Source organism: Odontesthes bonariensis, chromosome 18 (assembly GCF_027942865.1).
Source record: "Odontesthes bonariensis isolate fOdoBon6 chromosome 18, fOdoBon6.hap1, whole genome shotgun sequence".
NCBI classification, from domain to species: Eukaryota; Metazoa; Chordata; class Actinopteri; order Atheriniformes; family Atherinopsidae; genus Odontesthes; species Odontesthes bonariensis.
The window spans coordinates 23,053,772-23,073,998 of record NC_134523.1 but is presented as its reverse complement, the minus strand read 5'-3'; the positions used below and the strand labels follow the sequence as shown (position 1 = coordinate 23,073,998).

General features: G+C 40.4%; 1 protein-coding gene across 1 annotated transcript in view; it reads left to right on the top strand.

The window, feature by feature from the left end:
- Window positions 1-2,745: 2,745 nt before the first annotated feature.
- The window catches only part of grin2da (glutamate receptor, ionotropic, N-methyl D-aspartate 2D, a), a 255,403-nt gene continuing 237,921 nt past the window's right edge, over window positions 2,746-20,227 (top strand). Inside the window, exon 1 of the mRNA XM_075449709.1 lies at window positions 2,746-3,029. The gene's annotated coding sequence lies outside the window, so the exon portion shown is untranslated. The remainder of the gene's footprint in view (window positions 3,030-20,227) is intronic.

Genomic DNA, 20,227 nt, shown 5'->3' with positions numbered 1-20,227 from the left:
CTCCCCTTGGTGCTACCGCTCCATTTTACAGGGACATGGTGCTCCTTTTCTTTTGGGGATCAGTGGACATGTAGCCTGTGAATCACAGTGCTGGGAGCTAGATGACTGCCATACTGCCATATGAAACATACTGTAATATTACACTGCAAAAAGTATAAACTTTGCATGATGGTGAGTTTATTGTTTTGTCCTTGTCTGTCATTTTTTTTCTTTTTTTTAAACAAAGTTTCAAGCTTCATAACCTTGTGCTGTGGCATCTGTTGTTTTTGAGACATACCACCTACCTAAACATTTTTGTCTCCCCCATCTGGGCAATGTGCCAGTAGCAAAAATGAAAATGCTTTTAAAAGGGATATACTGTAAAAAAGTCTCTTTTTTCTGTGTTTTGGAACAAATATCTGGACTAAAAACTCCCAAAATTATAAAACAAACAAAAAAACAAAACAAAACATGAGAATAGTCCTTTTGGGGGGGGCACACTAGGTTTGAATGAATACGTCACCCAGTGAACACATCAGATCTGCAGAGCAATGTTTATATCACATACCAGATCAGAGTAGAAATATCCAGCCTCATCTTTATCTCCTCCTAACTTCAGGTTCAAATCATGCTGCATTTGCTTCACCTCAGAAGAGGGAAGTTGAAACTCTTTTTACATTTGCTTTTTGCTTCACTATTAATGCGATTTCACATAAGCAGATATATAGATCACTTCAGAAAAAGATCAGATCGGAATGCTCTATAAGGTCTTTATCGAATATTTTATATCCATTGTGGGAAATTCAATTGTTTATTTATATAGCGTCAAATTACAACAAATGTCATCTCAAGGCTCTTAAATAATACAGTCCAATTCAAGCCAATTGGAGTTCAGTTCATTGTAATCATAATTCATTTCAAAATAATCCAATTCATTCATATAGAGCCAATTCAAAAACAATTACCTAGCTAAGGAAACCAACAGATTGCACCGAAACTTGTCTTCAGTCCAATCTCCCGTCCTGAGCGTGCCTGAGGCGACTGTGGAAAGGAACAGGTAGAAACCTCCATCAGAACCAGAGCAAGACTCAGGAAGGGTGGCCATCCGCCTCCACCAGCTGGGGTTTGAGAGGACAGAAAAGAGGGAAAAAAACCACTGAAATCTGCCTTCTAATAGGGGTTCTTTATTTCTTTTTCTGTCAGAAGTTAGAGTGGCATATTTCCCATTTGTCACTGAATGCACCATCAACAGCATGAGCAGTATTACTAAAATAAACTCTCAACCTCAGTGAAAAGTAGCCCACATAACAGTTCTTAATGTTAAATAAAATTGGCCTGAGAGTGAAGCCCAGGATTTATAAAGCTGATCTGTGAATGTGATGTGAATTTGACTAGTGTATAAACTACCTGGCTGGCCTTTATGTTCTGTAGGGTTGTTTTAACATCCTTGGACAATTCGGTGCATGACTGAGTGCATCAATTAATTATTTAATGAGATTGTGCCTAAAAGAATGATCAATACCAGCTGTCAGTGGCTGAACTGCAGACATCTATACTGCAGCAAATATTTATGAATGAAATTCCCAGTCTCAATCAGTTTAGTGTGTGGTAGTCTGAGCTGGGTTTGCTGCGTGTGCAGGTTGTACTGATCTCAAATGAAGCTGACTCTACAAGAAAGGTGCGGGGTGGCTCTCCACACGCCCTGAAACAGGTCGGTGTGAATAGATGTGTGCATTCACGGTGGAAAAAGGAGCAGCTGTGTTGTACTTATGTGGTGTTTTGACCAAAGCATGTCAGACGCGTTTAAATTAAACTTTAGGAAGTTGTGTCAACTTGTGGTAGGGGAAAAAAAGAATGTCTCCTTGTAAAAAAAATCCAGAATCAGCTGACAATCTGACTAAGCATCTGTAGTACACCAGAGCAAGCTGCTTAGGCTTCACAATGAAAACCAGTGAAACACCATCCCAGATGTCCCCTGTCCATGCCCCTAAGGGCCAGAGTGGTTTTAGCTGCACAATGTTAGGCAGGTGGTGTCTGTTACTTCTTTAATGTAAGTGTGGTGTAACTATGAGCAGAACTTTTGCCAAAAGTTTGACAAATGTGAATTATTTAGCCTATACGCAGCTGGGTTGTTTTGCATGCAACACATATGATGTGAAGTTAAAAACATTAAAAAGTTCAAATGGAAATATAGAAGAACATTCAAATAAAGAAGTGGGTTGCTAAAAGTGCACGTTTCTTTCTTTTAATTGCACGTGGTACACTAATGAGTACATATTTAATCATATACTGTAATTATGCAACATATTGAGTATTGTAGGTTACTCTTTTGTTGTAGGCTAATGAGCTATCACTCCCTTTACAATAACTGCTCATTAAGAAAAAGGAAGAAAAAAAAAAAACCAAGCCTTTCATTTGGGTGAAATAGGATATGAGAAAGATAATTAGGAGGATGGAGGGGTATCCTACTGGAGAAAGATGGAAAAAGGTTGGGGTGAAAGAAAAGAAAAGAAAGGGTGAGAGGGATGAAATGACATCAAGAATCAAAAGGGGAGAAATATAGTTAGATAAAGATAGAAGGAAAATCATCCCACACTGGGCAACTTAGTTTAGCATTCAACACGTGTCGTGAGGAAGTGATGAGGAGAAGGAGATGAAGGGAGGGAAGAAGAGAGAGAGGGAGGGAGAGAGACGTTGCTAGGTGACGGAGCATACATACTGAATTTTAACAAAATCACGGGAGAGGAGAGAGTGAGTGAGAGGACAGAGAGGTAACAGTCAGCAACATGTAGCCTCGCCAAGTGCAGAAAGGTCGAAACTGTGCGTGTGGCTCTTGTGCGCGTCATTCCCTGTCCGTTTCTTCTTTTCTCTTGGGGGTAATATGTTTTCGTTTCATCCCGAGGACATTATCCCGCAACATTAGAATCGATCAGGTTGTATGCCGCAGGAAATGTCCAGCGGAGGGATGGACGGATGGATTGTGGTGCACGGAGAGAAGAACCGGAGAGCAAAAAGAGAAGAAGAGGAAGAGTGTGGGGCTCCTGAAAACAGTGAGTAAATTCTTCTCGTGTCTTCTGTGGAACCTCTGCTCTCTCCTTTTGCTCCTCTTGTTTTTTTTTACGCTGAAGGTGAAAATGTTGCGCCATGTCTCAGACAAACTGTCTCCAGCTTTGCCCTTCACATACCGGCTGTTGAATGTGGGATGCTGCTGCATTTCTCCAGGGCTTGTTGTGCAAACTCTCCACCTGCTTGCGCTGTCATGGACAGGACACAGCCGGCCGGTGTGCGAGGCTTTGACCCCTCTGTCATTGATGCGCATGCACGCCAGTATGCTCGTGTTTGGCCGTCTTTCACCCAGACGCGCACACACACACACGTATACATCACTCTTTCCCTCCCTTGTCTTCCTCCCCACACGAATAAAGTCAGAGTATAAGTTACTGTCAGTGACGGACAGATGCAAGCAGCTGTGATTCAGAGGTGACATTTCTGAAAACCCGCATATATGCCTCCTCGCGCGCCTGCCATCTCAACGTACAGGCATTTGCATTCAGCCTTTACCCAGCCGGTTGTTGCGCATAGCTACCATATGTGAGTTATGGCTTTCCAGCTGCTGTCTTGACCGCACTGATGGGACTCGCATCTCCCCCCCCCCCATCTCCCCAAACCTCCCTCCCTTCAGTAATATTAGCTTTGGGGGACCTATCGGATCGAGAATCAGTCTTCTGTGTTTGTGTGTGCGCGCATCAGCAGCTGGTGCACCAGCGAGCAGCAGGCTGAGTGCGTTAAGATCACTCCCCAGGACAGACGGGGGGAACTGGGATTCAGAGCTAAGAGAAGCTCCCTTCCCTACCTCCTCCTCATTCACTCAAGCCAACAGCACAAACACACATAAGAGCACAATTCCTCAAAGCACAATGAGAGATCAAACACTACAGCCACTGATGATGATATAGTTCCAGTTGTATGTATGTGAGTGTGTGTGTGTGTGTGAGTGTGTGGGGCTGATTCAACAGTTTGCCTTCACGCTTTGCTTGAGCCCTTTGTGAATTGAATTTCCAATCATGTAGCATAAACACTGCTCATCCTTCCATTTCTATACAGCAGCCCATATGAGTATAAATGAGTTGTATAGCGGAGTTGGAGCTCATGGTCATCATGGTGTGACATTGGCTGTAAAGACTCATATTTTCTGGGGAAAATGGGTTGCATGAAGCAATTGGCACAGCGCATGTAGAGGCTTTCCTCCTCTGCTCAAATCCCTCCAAATGTTGTTCTCTTCCTTCCACAATAAGCATGAAACTGAAATTAATTTAAAACTAAGATGCAATTTCCCTCTTTTTCTCTTGGGCTAGTTTAAAAAAAAAACTGTAGCTTCTCAGGTGTTTTAGAGAGACTCTACCCGAGCAGTCAGCAACCGTGCAAGCAATTTATATTTGGTGTTGACTGACATTTTGGACTTGTTTGTGTGACCTTGTGCCCCTCGTAGTAAAGGGAAAAAAAAATACCCTGACTGCAGTGTCCTCCTGCTTCCTCCATTTTGAGGCATTGACTGCTAAGGGAGCAGCGTTTTCCTGATGTGGTTTCTGAGCCCATCGCACTGTTTTGGTTCGATCCAGACTTGCTATCTACTGTTGAGTTGGACGCTGTGTGATGGATAAAGATGGTTGCTTTGTGGCTGAGACTGTCAAAGACTGCAAGGCTTATTCCATATTCACTTTCACCTTCCCTTTGTAGAGGCTGTCTGCTGTCAAGACATCATGTGAGTCTCTGGTCATCCATGCAGCATTGCTTCAAAGGTGATGTGGATAAGTCTAGTTTTAGTCATGTTGGGTACGTTGAAATAAAACAACAGGATGAATTCAGCAATGAGAGTTGTGGCCAGATCCATATCAATCATGACAGTAAATGCACAGAAACAGCAGCAGCAGCAGCAGATTTCCAGCTTTTTAAAGCACGCAAAACCAGCACAAGTCATTCTTCTTGGTTGTTCTTGACAAATTGAAACATTTTAGAGTAATTTTGTGACTGGGTGACAGTGAGTTTCGATTAGACGGTTATGAACAGCTAGTATCTCTGAGAATGTCATGATCCTGCACCTTGTGATCCAGGATGTTTGTGCTAATGCAAAAAAAAAAATGTTTTTCAGTGGAGACGAAGACTGTGGAGGTCCATATGGTAAAATGACATGTTCAACTTCTTACTAACCATATCCATGAACCTTCCCTATTCTGGCCATGTTAGTTGGATAACTCCAAACAATAGCTTGACAGAATCCACAGTCAACGGCAGCATTTTTAAACCTCTATTGCATCAGTTTGCCCATGCAATGGGGGGTGAATAGTTTTGTTGGCCACTGTGTTTTCTACAACTACAATCCTTCTTTTTCTTTAAAGCTGCAGTCTGCAGGATTTGTTGTTGTCATACGTAAAGTCCTAATTTTTGGCATTTTAAGGGTTTACATGATCTATCAGAACGCTTGAAGTTGAAAACGGTGACCTCCGTAGTCGCAAAATGCAAGAAATGCTTATTTTTTAACCGAAAAATAAAAAGTTATTCAACTTCCTGTCCCGCCCCATCAAAACACATGAGAACTCGTGCACGTAGACGTGCACGCCAGATTCGCGTACACGACTCCTCATTCATCAACTCACCTGTCATTTGCGATCATGGAAGACACCGTAAGTAGACTAGCCCGTAATGAAGTTCAATAGTCTAGATAAATAAGCGTGGGGACGAGCCTACCTTGTATCGCGCGTGCACAATCGGTGATTGACAGGCAGCAGAGCCCAGCTCGTAACCTGACTGGTTACCTTTTACCGGTCCGGTCTGCAATTTTGTAAACAAACCTGCTGGCTTTGGAGGGACCTAGCGGGACATATAGGGGACCTAGAGAACTCTTTTTTTTTTGTATTGGGGTATTTAATGTACTACTTTCAGAATCCCCGGACAGTTCCAGGCATTACGGTTGAAAAAGAGTTGCAGACTGCAGCTTTAATGATGTAGTACCAGTTAAAGCGCTTTTACACCCCATGCCACATTCAGCCATTCACTCACACAGCACATCTTAGTTTATATAGTCGTACAGGCAACATAGTGCATTATTCTACACATTTATACACAGAGGAATGCATCGGTATGTAACACGGGGTTAAGTGTTTTACTCAAAGAGGCTTTGACATGTGGCCCGGGGAAGCCATGAGTCGAACCGCTGATCTCCCAATTGATCGGCGACTGCGCCTCCTCCTCAGCTGCAGCTCTAATCTGTGATATTGCAAAACCATGAAATATAGCTATAAAGCTAATATATTATCTGGTAGTAGTGTTGGGTGATTATTTTCGTGTGCAGTTTTTCCGAAGTTTTGTCAGGATGTAGCACTCACTTAACCCCGAGATTTCACTAAGTTTGGCGGGGTCATGTTCCAGTTGTGATGCACTTACTGGAGATGATTGTGGCCACTCAAGATAATACGTATGATTCACCGATGTCTTTCAGAAGCAGCACAGAGCTTTATTATCCATGTTGATGCTCCTGACTAACCTGATTTGCAGCACACTGCACAGAGCTGATGAGAATTGCAGAAATGAAGTTACAGGAACACACCACAACCACATTGCAAGAGATTGTAGTAGACCAATATATAATCCTATAGCTATATTTAATTTAAATGCTTTTAATGGTTGGAGTAAAAAACAGATGTGCTTCTCTTTGCTAACAGAAAACAAACTTGTCTCTCAAGGGAAAATATATTTGCAGCTCTCTGGGTTGTATAACAGCCCTGTTGGTGCAGAATATACTGTGATCAACCACAACATTAAAACCACTTACAGGTAAAATATTGCTCATTTTTGTTACAACGCAACAGTGATGGGAAAACCTGCATCCTGGCATTCACATGTGTGATACTTTGATTGTTCCTGCAGGCCAACTTCTCCGTATGTCAGCAGCCCTCTCTGACAGTATCAGCCACAGGACAGCAGTGGGCCCCACAAAAACTGTTTGGGAAATACTCAAAGAACACAAAAAAAGAGTCTGAGGTGGTTACCCAACCTTTAGGGGCGGCCGTGGCTCAGTGGTTAGAGTCGGTCGTCCAATAACCGGAAGGTTGGCGGTTTGATTCCCACTCTCGCCACTCAAAAAAAGATTGGTGGAACTGATAGCTGGAGGGGTGTCAGTCCACCTCCTTGTCATGGCTGAGGTACCCTTGAGCAAGGCACTGTACCCCTGGGCGCTTCATGGCTGCCCACTGCTCCAGGTTGGCATCTGTCTCTGAGTGTGTGACCCTGTACATGTGTGTGTCAGCAAGTGCCAACCTGGATGGGTTAAAAGCAGAGGACAAATCTACCTTCAGGTATAAATAAAGTCACCTTACCTTTAATCTCTCCTGATGGCATCTCTGGGAAGAAAGACCCCATCTGACAACTGACGGATATACTTCTATTGTCCCAGTACCAGACAGTCCAAGGAAGATGTTCTCAGGCCATAATCTAATTAGTCAGAGCTCTGTTGGTGGCATATTGATATCTGGTATATATGAAATTGATATATTTGGCACATCTCTTTTGAAGAGACACTATTCAGCATTTGGCAGGTGGTCATAATATTATGTCTGGACAGTGTTGATATTTATTATCTTTCCCTTCCATAGTTTCATGCTTGACATACTGAGAGCGTAAATTCAGTTTTTAGGAGGATGCGACAATGGAAACAACCAGTGGTTTTTGACAAATGAGAGAAAAAGACTTTTCAGTTATGAGACAATATCGAAAAATTTGGTCCAAAACCGACAGCTTTAGGGTCACAAACCACAGTTTGATTATGACTGTTCTACACTGCAGTCATGATAACTACAATATTCATGTTTTTAGCAAAGTTGCTGCACCAGAGTGTAAAATTAACAGTGTGTCCATGGACCCTGTAGACTTATGGGTCATAGTAACTATACAAACTGCTCTGTAGTGATTAAACTGAGAACGTGCTAGAAAAACAACTGCAAACTGTAATGGAAATATGTGTGCAACACACCACCTGTAAGAGTTCACAGATGTGATGGACACCAACAGCTTCTGTGGAGATGTTGTCTGTCTGTGCATGATTCATGTTTATTACAGTATTTTACTCTGTCAGCTGCTTACAGCCAGAAATAAATTAGCAAGGGACACAGGCAGTCGTACACCGAGAGGTTGTACACAAGATTAGCCAAATTTATTTGAAAGGCAAAACACAAAGGCCAGCTGTACAAATACAACTGCTTTGAACATGACTGACAGTTTATAGACCCACTCCAACCCTAGCTATGCCATGCAAGCTGTGTAGAAAAAAATGGACAACAGGGGGTCAGCTTGGAGACAGCGACCGTCCAAAATGCCACCCACCCACTATCGAGCCACATACTGCACTTAGATTGGTTAGCTGAATTACCTTCCAAGAAGAAAATGAGCAGGTCTGGAATTACTCCAAAGACTTTTATTCTTTATTTCGATTTCATTGATTATTTTGGGTATCCTGAAAACATTTTGTCCTCATAGATTCATGCATTGTTGCCTATTTTTGCATTGCGTAATAAATATGGTTCCATATTTCTCAAATGTGCACCCTGCAGCTGCTCACAATGTTTCACGAATGTTTCACGAATGTTTCACAAATATTTCCAAGTTTGTTTTATTCAATAGTGGGTTCCCTGCACTCAGCAGCTATATACTGTGCTTGTACGTATCTTTTAATGCTAACATAAGGGAGTTTACCATTTCAAACATGTGGCTGGGAAAAATCAAAGAAAACACAAGCTAGAAGTCGGATTTCGTAGTCGGAATCTCAGCTAATCTTTATTGACCCTCACTTCCGGGTTTTAAGTCGGGTAGAAAAAGTAGCTTATCAAGTAAATTTGTTATCTTTGATTCAATAAAGCATTGGGAAAATGAATCATGGTGCAGTAAGCTATTTTTTTTCTCTATATAACTGCTGATGATAACTAAGATAATAAGAGTTCCAACTTTCCAGTGAATGCAGCATGATGTGAAATTATGGAGGATAATGGAGATAAATGGAGAACCTGGAGAATTGTGTCTCTTTCTCTGTGGCCCCACTTCTTGACACTCTTACAAGGCAACTATAGCTGGGTAAAGTTTTCAGTGTTATACACAATTAATGCATTTAATCATTTTTCTATTCTGCTTACATTACCCGATGACAGATCATAATCATTTTTATCATCATAGTGTTTCTTTGCTAAAACTAAATGCCTTTTGAATCACCAACGTTACAAAGGAACAATAACTGTCGGCACCAGCAAAGGTGTTTTGTAAATGCACAATAAAACAATACGAAATACAATAAAGCCGCCAGCTGGCAATAACTGTACAAACATGCACTGTCAAATGTTGCCGAGGAGAAAAACACCCTCCTCCTTCTTTTGTGGACAATATAATTCATTATCCACTTTCTCTTTCTCTAATGTGTCATGACAATGCACCTGTTGAGGAATGTAATTATCTGTAATTCAGTTTTTACACCAAAGGTAAGGCAAGGCAAAGCAAATGTATTTACAAAGCACACAGTTCAACAACAACGGCATTCAAAGCGCTTTACTTAGAACATCAAAGCGTTCAAAAATTGCTAATGTTTAAACTGTTTTTTCTTTTAACCCTTTAGGCATTGTTTTAGATTCCGAAAGGATACAGCTTAAAAGTTAAAGTTAAAGAGATAAAGGGATGCTGTAAATGAGCGAAATGTTGAAAGTGAAGGTCTTAAATTACTTCAACTCATTTTCATGTGATGACGTCACTGCGTGGTGGCGCTTGGATTCCACAACTTCTGGATTTATTTTTAACACTGATTAAATCAAATTCCTGTTAATTTCTGATAATCACAACTCTCTGATACTAGTTTAAAAACTGTTAGCAGATGTTGGTATTTTTTTTTTTTACCATTGTTATGACAGTGTTATTACACCTGACAGAAATGAGGACAAAAGCCATGAAGATAAAACCCATTTGGATCTAATCTATAGTTATCCTTTCATGACTCGCCATGACTTGTCATGAGGCCTCTGAGCATTTTGAGTTGACTGTCTGAACAGTTTATAAAATTTGTTGAAGAAAACTACGACGCCAACAGGGTTTTAACAGCATCTGGTAGCTTGTTAGCTACAGCTGTTTGGAAGATGGTGTCTGTTGTCACCCACCTGTGACATGAGGAAGGAAAGAGCAAGAAACCCGAATGACAAGAGGAAGAAAGGGAGTGATGAAAGAGACAGATTAGAGGCAAATGAAAGGACAACAGGAATCCGAAGAACCACTTAGTGAGCAGCGGTGCCTCTGTAAAACCTGCCACCTGGTCTGCTGTGTCTCTGTGTTCGAATGCTGCAGTAGAAGTTGTTATGTGTCATCACTTCCCACAATCCATCACAGCTCAGTGGTCGCGAGGCAGAGCCAAACACAGAAAGTCCAACTGAAAGCTGCCGCTCGGCTTCTTTTTTTTTTTTCTCTTTGTACTGTCATCCTTCCTTTCTTGCCCTCAGTCTCTTTGTCTCTGTTTCTTTGCTACAATCACACAAGTTTAATTGTGACACTAAGCCGACTGAATACTTCATTTCATTCACATAATCCCCAAGTGGTGTTGAAACATACTCTTTCTTTCATGTGTGTGAGTGAGAGTCAGTGTGTGTTGGTAACATCATATTCATTGAAGGGCTTCGACAGGCTAATCGAGTTCAGCCATTTTGGATCATTTTTCAGCAGACGGCTTACTTTATTCTAGTTCCCTTTGTTGCTTTGCGGTTTTGTTCTTGATTTCCTTTTATTCTCCCTCCCCTGCTTCATTTCTTCTCCACTTTTCCCCAATTATTTCCTTTCTTCATCCATTTTTCCTCCTCATCCTGTGTCCCATCATGTGTCCACTTTTTTTTTTTTTTTTGCTGATCCTGTATCTGTTTTTGCTATTTATGCCTCAGTACATTTCTTCCCTATGGATTCTTCTTTTCCTTCCCTACTCGCTTCTTTCTTTCTCTCTTTCCACTTCATTCTGTTTCATCGTAGTGGATTTTTTTCATGTACACTCTTGACTCGTTTGGTTGTCTTTCATGACCCCTTATCTGTCTCTGATTATACCACTTAATTTTTCCTTCCATCCCATCATCTCCCATCATCCTTTTGGGAGTCTCATCCTTTCTTTCTTCTTCCTTTTCATATTTGTTTGCTTTTATACCCTTTCTTTCCTCATCACTTCTGTACACTATTCCTCTTCTCTACAAGCTAAATTCCAGGAAAGATATTTATTTTAAACCCATATAGACCTTCTAGAGAGTATCTTAAATGGGGACATGTCAATTGCTCTCTAAGACTGTCGACAAAGAGTTTTGCGTTTTAGAAATAATGTTTCAGAGTCTAAACCATTATCAATAATATCATCGAGAGAATTTTCTGCACACAGAGAACAAGGCTGAAGACTTGTGTTGGACTAGATTGTGCTTTTCGTGTCCTTCATTGTGAATGAATCTAGTTCTGCTCCTGCATCATCAGACATGTGTTAGAGCTCAACTAGAAAAATAAATAACCATATAGAAAAAGAGATCCAGGAACAATTTGCATAATTTCTTAATCTACAGGGGGTCCACTTGTTCCTTGATTTCATTTGTGACTCCATTGTTTTTACTTGTCACTCAGTCCCTTCCATTGCTCTTTGGTTTCTGTCCCTGCTGCGAATATTTATATATTTTATATATATATAATATTAATATTTGTAGGCTGGTTAGAGGTGGGCAGGAAATGTATACAGTTGGATCTTTACTAATTTGTTTAATTTATTTTCTCTCCTTTTGTCCTTTAGTTCTTTTTTTCCTCTCAACTTTTGTTTTTTGGTTTATTCCATCCTTTACTTTGTGCCTTCACTGTCTTCTTAAGCCCAATTTATCACATGTTATCTCTTGATTGAGAGCTCCACGTGTCAGTTTCCAATGCATATGGTTCCCCTTTTCTTTTTTTTTTTTTTGCTTCTGGCACACACAGAAATGCACTACAGCTGCATATTGCCAGTGCATTAGCTGCTCTTATTGTAAATAGCAGCGATCAAATGTCCCTTGATAGTGCTAGCTTATGAACAAGTGACATAAACTGGTTCACCTTAGTTCTATCAGTGTTTGCCCCGCATCCCTCTCTTCATTCCTCTTACATTTGTTCCTTAATCCTCTGTAGCCTGCTGCTCACGGTTCATATGTGCAGGGTTTTTATCCCCTCCTTTTTATCATCTTCTGTGAATGGAAACCAGAGAATAAAAAGATGAATGGACCTGCATTCGTCCCTAGTTGTGTTTCATCAAGCTTGGACATGACTCCTTCTTGTTGCTAACGCTCCACCCCCTCACGCACATGCACACACATACGAATGCATTCTCGCTGGCTCTCCTTCAGCATATCAGATTCTGGGCTCATGCTAGTGTCAGCATTGTGGAGAGAAAACTAAGTGGACCATACGCCTGCATTGTCAGATCAAGAAAGATAGAGGCTGGTTTAGGGGAGGAGCAAGAGAAAAGGAGGAGAAAGAGAGAATGATAGTAGATACTGGATGTATTGAAGGAGCGTGGAGGTTGGAAAATAGAAAATATAGCAATGAAGGAGATGGGAAGAGATCAAAGAGCAGAGGAAAGTATATTGTAGGAGTATGGAAGAATTGTGAAGAGCAGTGAAATTGGAAGAATATTAATGGGGTATTAATAAAAGGAAAACAAGAGTAGGATGAGGTGGAATTAAAATGAAAGCAAAGGTTAAAGTAGATGGCTGTAAAGATGGGAAATTCAGGATCTACAAAGAAGGAAGAAAAAATAAGTGTTGTAGGCAGAAAAGGGAAACTGGTTTGAATTAAAGTGGGAGAAGGCAAACAAAAGCTCTAAGAAAAGGTTGAAATCTGTTGGGAGGGAGACAATGCAGCCCCAAGAAGGCGAGTATCATGGGTATTTGGTAGAGGATTGGTAGAGGAGATGGGAGCCAGTGGTTGGCAGCTGAGTGAGATGAAATGCAGAGGTGTGTCGATGCTAATAGACACGCGCCGAGTTAACATTTGGTGGCCGCATTTCAACGTCGGGAGTTGTGCATTTCCAGCTGGTCTGGAGGAGTGTGTGAGGCAAAGAAAAGCACAATGAACAAAAGAGTTTTTTATTTTCTAATGATGGATCAATCGAACAGTGACATTATTATTCATGACAAACAATCACGCCCTGCAGATTAAATCAGAGCCAAATTAAATTTTCTCTTTCATTCGATATTTTTTTGTCTAACATGCTCCTATCCTTCTGTGTCATACCCCTAAAGCGCCGGAAGGTTCTCATCTATGCCATCACCATACCTCCCTTTGATAGATGGGTTGGCCTTTACTGAAATGTGAACCGCACAGAACTCGCGCTGGCTCCAGTGAATCCCTGGCTCTGCCAATCATCACCTCTTTGGTTTGGTCCTTTTTGTTTTACCTATTCAGTTCTTTTTAGTCTTGTTAGCTTTTCTAGTGATAGCTGGATTACCAGAGAAAGACTGGAAAAAACATCTCTTTTTACCATAAAAAGAACAATTAGCTACACATTTAGATGTTCTGCTTCCCCGCTAGTTTAACCATATATTTTTGAAGAATACTTTGGGAATCTAGCAAACATATGTTAGCAGATGTTAGCTGTTTCAAGCTTGTATTTTAAAAAGAAGTTGAAGTTTTTGTAGATTAAAATATTCAAAATGGTGCCTGTTGGTTGAATTTAAATCAAATATTAAATCTAAATTTATCTCCGTTCATATGACAAAAAAATTAAGCCACTTAGATGCTGCCTTTGATCACCAGCTTGTTGCTAACTTTTTCCATTTCCTGTTTGGTTTAGTGGTGGCAATAAGGTGACGTCCGACATAGTCTTTTAAGGGTCTGAAATACCATCTGTAACACCTGAGCTGCCACTTTTACTTCTGTAATATTCGAATAATCCAAATGTCTCGTATTGGTCTCAGTTTTCATTGTTTGTATTTTTCAAATCCAGAAGTTGCAGGAGTTCTTTGGTTTCTGCTAAATGTATTTGCATTGCAACAGGGGAAGTACACAGGGGGGAACAGTGTGGGAACATTTACACAGAGATTGGGGCCAGTTGCCTACATGGGACAAAGTTTAAAAAGCAAGTATATTTCTGGTCTAAGATGCAAAAAAGAACAAAAAAAAAACATGAATTGAGAGGAAGGAGGATACCGATAGTCAGTCACATAGAAGTCATCTAGGAAACCAGAGGAAACATCCTGTCTGGACCTGTACTATTTGTCTTTTAACACCCCACGTCTGTTTTTACTTTTTGCTGGCCTTTACTTTCACTACCTTTTCAGTTTAGGTGCCCATTTTTAAGAATAAAGTTGTTTTAGTTTTTGTATGGTACGATTCATGTGCAATCAGCCCATTAGTTCCAGAGTTACTGATTATCAAAACATCCCATTTCCTGACAAACAGCTTCACACCAATTTGTTCACATCCTTCTGTGTTAGTTTTCTCCCTATACATGAATATTGTATGTGCAAGTACAGCAGCTGTCAATGTACCTCAAGATAAGAACATCCCCACCTAACCCAGAGGTCTGTGTGTCATGACATGCAAATCAAATCAGTGTTGAACAGCATTGAACAGCTGGCCATTATTTAGTTAGCCCAGTTCATTGTCTAATGTTTTGGTTTTAATCAGCCCACATGATGTTGTGGCTCTAAGTAAAATAAAGTAGCTTTTTTTGCACAAAATATAACAAATATTTCTTTAGCATTTTCTTTTCTTTTGTGGAACACTTTAAGGTAGAAAGAGAGGGACGAATTAGGAGAAAAAACAAAGTTCAAGGCAGGCCGTAACATTTCAAAGAATGATTTCACAATTACACAGCGCAACTTATGCAACCTAATCAATAGACACAGAGTTGTGTGAACAAAATGGTGCAAAAATAATACTTTTACTGGGTGAAAGTCTCAGTGTCTAAATGATTGGAATCCCTGTTCACTGTCAGAAGCACAATAAGCTCTGGGAGACCATGAATGTGTATTTTGCTGTATCTGGGACTGAAAACTTCTGATCACTGTCTCAGTGGTCTGATTTGATGAGTGTAGACACGTCTGTAAAGACTACCATTTTCCCTCCTGACAGCATCGTGACAGTTGTGCTTTTGATTTGAAGTTTCCAGTCCCAGACGGAGAGGAAGCACCCCATCTTCTTCCAGAGTATACTGTTAGTTTCTGTTGGTGAATTGGGATTTCTCACGTCCAGATGCTGAGGTTTTCAGCCAGTGCTTTATGTATGATATTTAAAGACATTTACAATGGCTGGTTCTCATCAAACATACATTTTTCTGCTTTGTTAAACCAGATTTATGCTTCAGTTTCAGACTGATGCAGAGCCTACAGCATAGCTTTTCACCCTATACCATAACTTACCACTACCCTGACATACACCTCTGCAGAAATGTGACTGCATGTGATGACAATACACACCATAATATCTCAAATATAAAATCCCTGAACTGAAAAAAAAACAACTCATAAGATTTACTTAAAAACCCTTTATAAGTATTTCCACTCAAATGATTTAAGTAATATTTAATGCTGCAATATCAAGTAAAACTCACTTGCCAGTATCAAGTAAATTTTACTTACCATAAAACATAACAGTTTTGAAGATATTAAGTAACATTTACATAATTACATCTAAGTTTTCAGTTATATTTATTTAAACAAATTAAGTAAAGTCTACTTGTTTTTCATAGGCAGGAACATCATTTTACTCAAAATTTTAAGTAAATTTTATATATCTGTAGTATTTGCTGTTATGAAGTAACTTAGTAGATTTTAACGATACACTTTCAGAGTAAAGTTTATGTAGTATTTCTAGGTTTATGTACATACGACTATTAAACATTTAAATTGTATGAGAAAACCTAAGTAAAACTTACTCTTCCCCCATAATTCATGTATTACGTTAATAAAATGTTTAAATTTACTTAAGAAGCTCTAGTTCTTACTGAATCTTAAAAAAGGTAGAAATGATGACAGTTACTCTAATAGAGTTTACTTCACCAAAAAGTCACTTTTTTCAGTGTGTGATGTTCTCATTATAAAAGCCCTGCCCTTAACACAGACCTTAACACATAAAAAAAGATAAAAGTTATTTAGATTGTCAAAAAAGAAACATGAAAGATGTAACAGTCGACAGAGTAACTTGTCATCATCCGCCAATCTTTGAAGCAGCATCAATGTTGCAATATCAAGTATAAATGCTCACTAACGGTCTCTAACGGAGGCTTCACTGTGGGTCTGTAACTTTTACTTGCTTTTCATAATAAGATATGTCACCGAAGCTGTCCTCATGCTACGAGTTTTTGGTCTCCTGGATCGCAGCTGATTTTCATCTTTGCTTTTTCTTACATCTGGGTTATGTGTTCTGCTAATCCCTCACTTGGGATTATCCAAGTAGCTCCAGATATTTGAAGAAAACGTGTGAGGGATCGCATATGAGAAGCAGCAGTGGTAAGGAAAGGTATGAAAGATAGAAAGAGGGATGAAAAACGACAACAAAAGGACATGCAGCAGAATATTCTGTAACTGAAGTGAACTAACCGGGGGCTCGCCAGGCCGGCCTGTCGCACCAAATCTACATCAGCCGATTAATGTGGCTGGAGCCAACTGAGGAGGGAAGGAGGAAGGTGGGGGGCAAGGGATTTGTTCAGTGCACCTGTAACCCCCCCCGATGTAGCTCCCAGACACAAGGGCACTGCACTACAACAGAGGGCGAGTGGTGAAAAGAAGGATGAGAAACGAAAGAGACTGAGGTGGAGGGGTGGGCTGCACCTGTTGCACTGCGTCATCTAAAGATGTTTGTAGTCTCGGATTCTGTCCTCCTTTGCTTCTTTTTAGCCACTTTCTTCCCCCATGTGTGCTATATGCCCCTACCCTTTGCTTACCCCCTCCTCTCCTTTCCCTCCACCCTCCTTTCCTTTTCAGACATCCAGTCAGTTCAGCTCAGCCCAGCTTTGGTTGTCTATCACCTTTCAGCCGCTGAATGTTTGAGTTTGTCGGCAACCAGCCTGCACCCAGCCTGAATAACCATCCCTCCTACATTCTGAGCTGAATATTGTTAGAGAAACTTTGGCGGGTGAAGCACGTTAAGAAAACGCCCGACTGCCTCTTCCCACCGTCAGAGGCTCAGAGCCCAGGTTAGGTGAGATCCTTGCTTCACGCAGCCTTTCAAGGTTGCACTGTCTACAATGCAGTGAATACAATCTTGTCAGTGAGGCAGGGTTCAGATCCCTGCACGGGCCTTGTGGGGAAACTGAATGAGTAAGACTTTCTCTGTGTTTAAAGACTACTGCCATGGTGCAGGCATACGAGCCACTTAACTTCCACCTGCCCTTTGGCAAAGTAAAGACGACTGTGCTTATTCTGGGCAGAAATGAGCACACTGGAATAAACGTGAAGAAGTGGATGTGAATGAACTCCTCTTATTTAACAAACTGGGATGCAACACACAAGATTTTTATATCCATTTTCATGCCAAATGAGTAATTCTGCCAGCTTAATGAAACTTTGGAATTAAGAGCTGTTGTTGTCTTTATTAAATCTATGAATAGACAGCAGGCTCTGAGTTGACCTTTACAGTGTGGTCAAAAAGCTTATCATGGCTTTCAATAAACAGCGCTGTGATGAAAAGTAAAAAAAAAGAAGAAAAATGCTGACATATATAGTGCCCATCGGCGTGGCTGGGGGACACTTCTACTGATCTTTCTGTTGATAAAAGCCCTGTTGTACCCTGAGCTACAAGAGACAGAAATTATGCACATTTTAGAACTCCCAGAAAGTGCAAAATATAGATATACAAGCACAAAAGTGTGAACATTTTATTCAGTCCAGCTGCAGACTGTCATATCTGATAGGGATGCATTGGATGTGGATAGATCTATTACCTATTTGGAATCTAATGGAGTTCATCATCAAATTTACACATACACAGTAGAAACGAAAATATCTGCATACAGTTTGCTGGAGTTTCTCTGGTTTTATATGGATGCTGGTCACATCAGGAAGAGCTCAGTGTCTATCTTGACGACTGTGACATACAATATATTGTTTTCTTTGAATAAAGCCACTCAATGCAGCAGATTAAACTCAGCAGCTTTACTCATACCCATTACATGCTTGAATGGAAATCCCTTCTTCCATCTCGGGGTGTTGCAATACACTGGTATTAAGAGGATGAAATGTCAACATAGTGTTGATAATATTGTGATTCAATCTTAGCTGATAAAATGAATGATTACAATTTAGGATTTTTGTGCAATTTATTACAGTTATTTACCTCCTATTTTGAGTTTTGAGGTAGACAAAAAAAATAAAAGAATAGGCTAAAGTAGCTGAACTGAACTGTCTGGGTGTATAGATTGCTCTTTTTCGTAGTGGTTGGTTTAAAGGATGAATGAATCTGTCCAAGATTCAACATTCAGATCTGCTGTATTTCAATTACTGCGCTACAACCAGTTGATGCATGGCAAAGTTAGTGATTTAATCTGTTTTTTTCTACCTATAAAGAAAAGTAGTTAAAAAACAGAACTATTGTTGTAGTTGATTTAGAAGAATTCAGCACACACAGGAGAACAGGAGGTCACAGTGACTTCATTTTGGTCCTTATTAATAGTATATTAATAAGTATGTCTACAGACGCGTAAAAAAAAGGGCATCCTCTTTCTATTTTAACATTTAAGAAGATACAAGTTCGTCTGCAGAAGTTCTGTTAGTTTGCTGCTCTGCAGCATTCAGGTGTGTGTTAACAAAATGCCAAGAAGGAAATACATCAGCAATGATCTTAGAGAAGCAGTTGTTGCTGCCCATCAATCTGGGAAAGGCTATAAGACCATTTCCAAACAATTTGGAGTCCATCATTCTACAGAGAGAAAGATTTTTCACAAGAGAAAAACACTGAAATCAGTCGCCTGCTTTCACAGGAGTGGACGTTCCAACAAATTCACCCCAAGGTCAGACTGTAAAAGGCTTAGAGAAACTGCAAAATATCCCAGAGCTCCATCTCAGACTCTACAGGCCTCAGTTAGCATGTTAAAGGTTGCAGTACGTGACAGTATAATTGGAAACAGATTGAACGAGCATGGCTTGTGTGGAAGCGCTGCAGGAGAAAGAACATGGCAGCACAGCTTAGGTTTGCAAAGCTGCATCTGAACAAACCACAAAACTTCTAGAACAATGTCCTTTGGACAGACCAGACCAAAGCGGAGATGTTTGCTCATAATGCACAGCAGCACGTTTGGAGGAAACCAAACACAGCATATCAGCACAAACACCTCACACCAGCTGTCAAGCACGGTGGTGGAGGGCTGATGATCTGGGCTGGTTCTGCAGCCACAGGACCTGGGCACCTTGCAGCCATTGAGTCCACCAGGAACTCCTCTGGATACCAAAGTGTTCTAGAGTCAGATGTGAGGCCGTCTGTCCGACAGCTAAAGCTGGGCTGAAACTGGCTCATCAACAGGACAAAGATCCCAAACACAGCAGCAGATCTACAGCAGAATGGCAGGAAAATATTATCTGCCATCTTCCAGTCAAGGTCCAGACCTTAACCTGATTTAAATGTTGTAACGAGACCATGAAGCAACTGAAGCAATGTTGTAAAGAAGAGGTGGAAAAAAATTTCTGCATAATGATGTCAGAGACTGATGACATCATACAGAAAACAGTTACCTTCAAGCAATTGCTGCTAAAGGTAGTTGTAAAAACTACCGTATCACGGAGGGTGCTTCGTTTTTCACACACTGCTTTTACATTTTGGCTTTGTTTGTTTAAAGATAATGAGCAAGTTTAATGTACAATGTGTTCTTTATCTGAGGTTTTATTTACCTAACATTAAAACCTGGAATGGAAAAAATGTTTTTTGTTTGTTTATCTTTTGCTTTTTTGGCACTGATGGATTTGAAAGAGTGAAGTAAAAAGGTGTAGTCACTAAAAAATAGAATGATGTTCCTTTCAATTTGAAGTTTTTTCAGTGAATTTTATAAATCATATCGTGAGATCAAAGTGCTGGATAGACTTATCGATCTTGTGACACTCCGACACTCAAATGATCGCTCACATTAGAATGAAAAGTCCTCTCATTGCCAAGCAGCCAGATTGTGGCATTTGTGTCGCCAGTAATGAAAAATCACTTTGACATTTAGGAGACATGAATTGCTTTGGTGCAACCATAAGAACAAACACATACT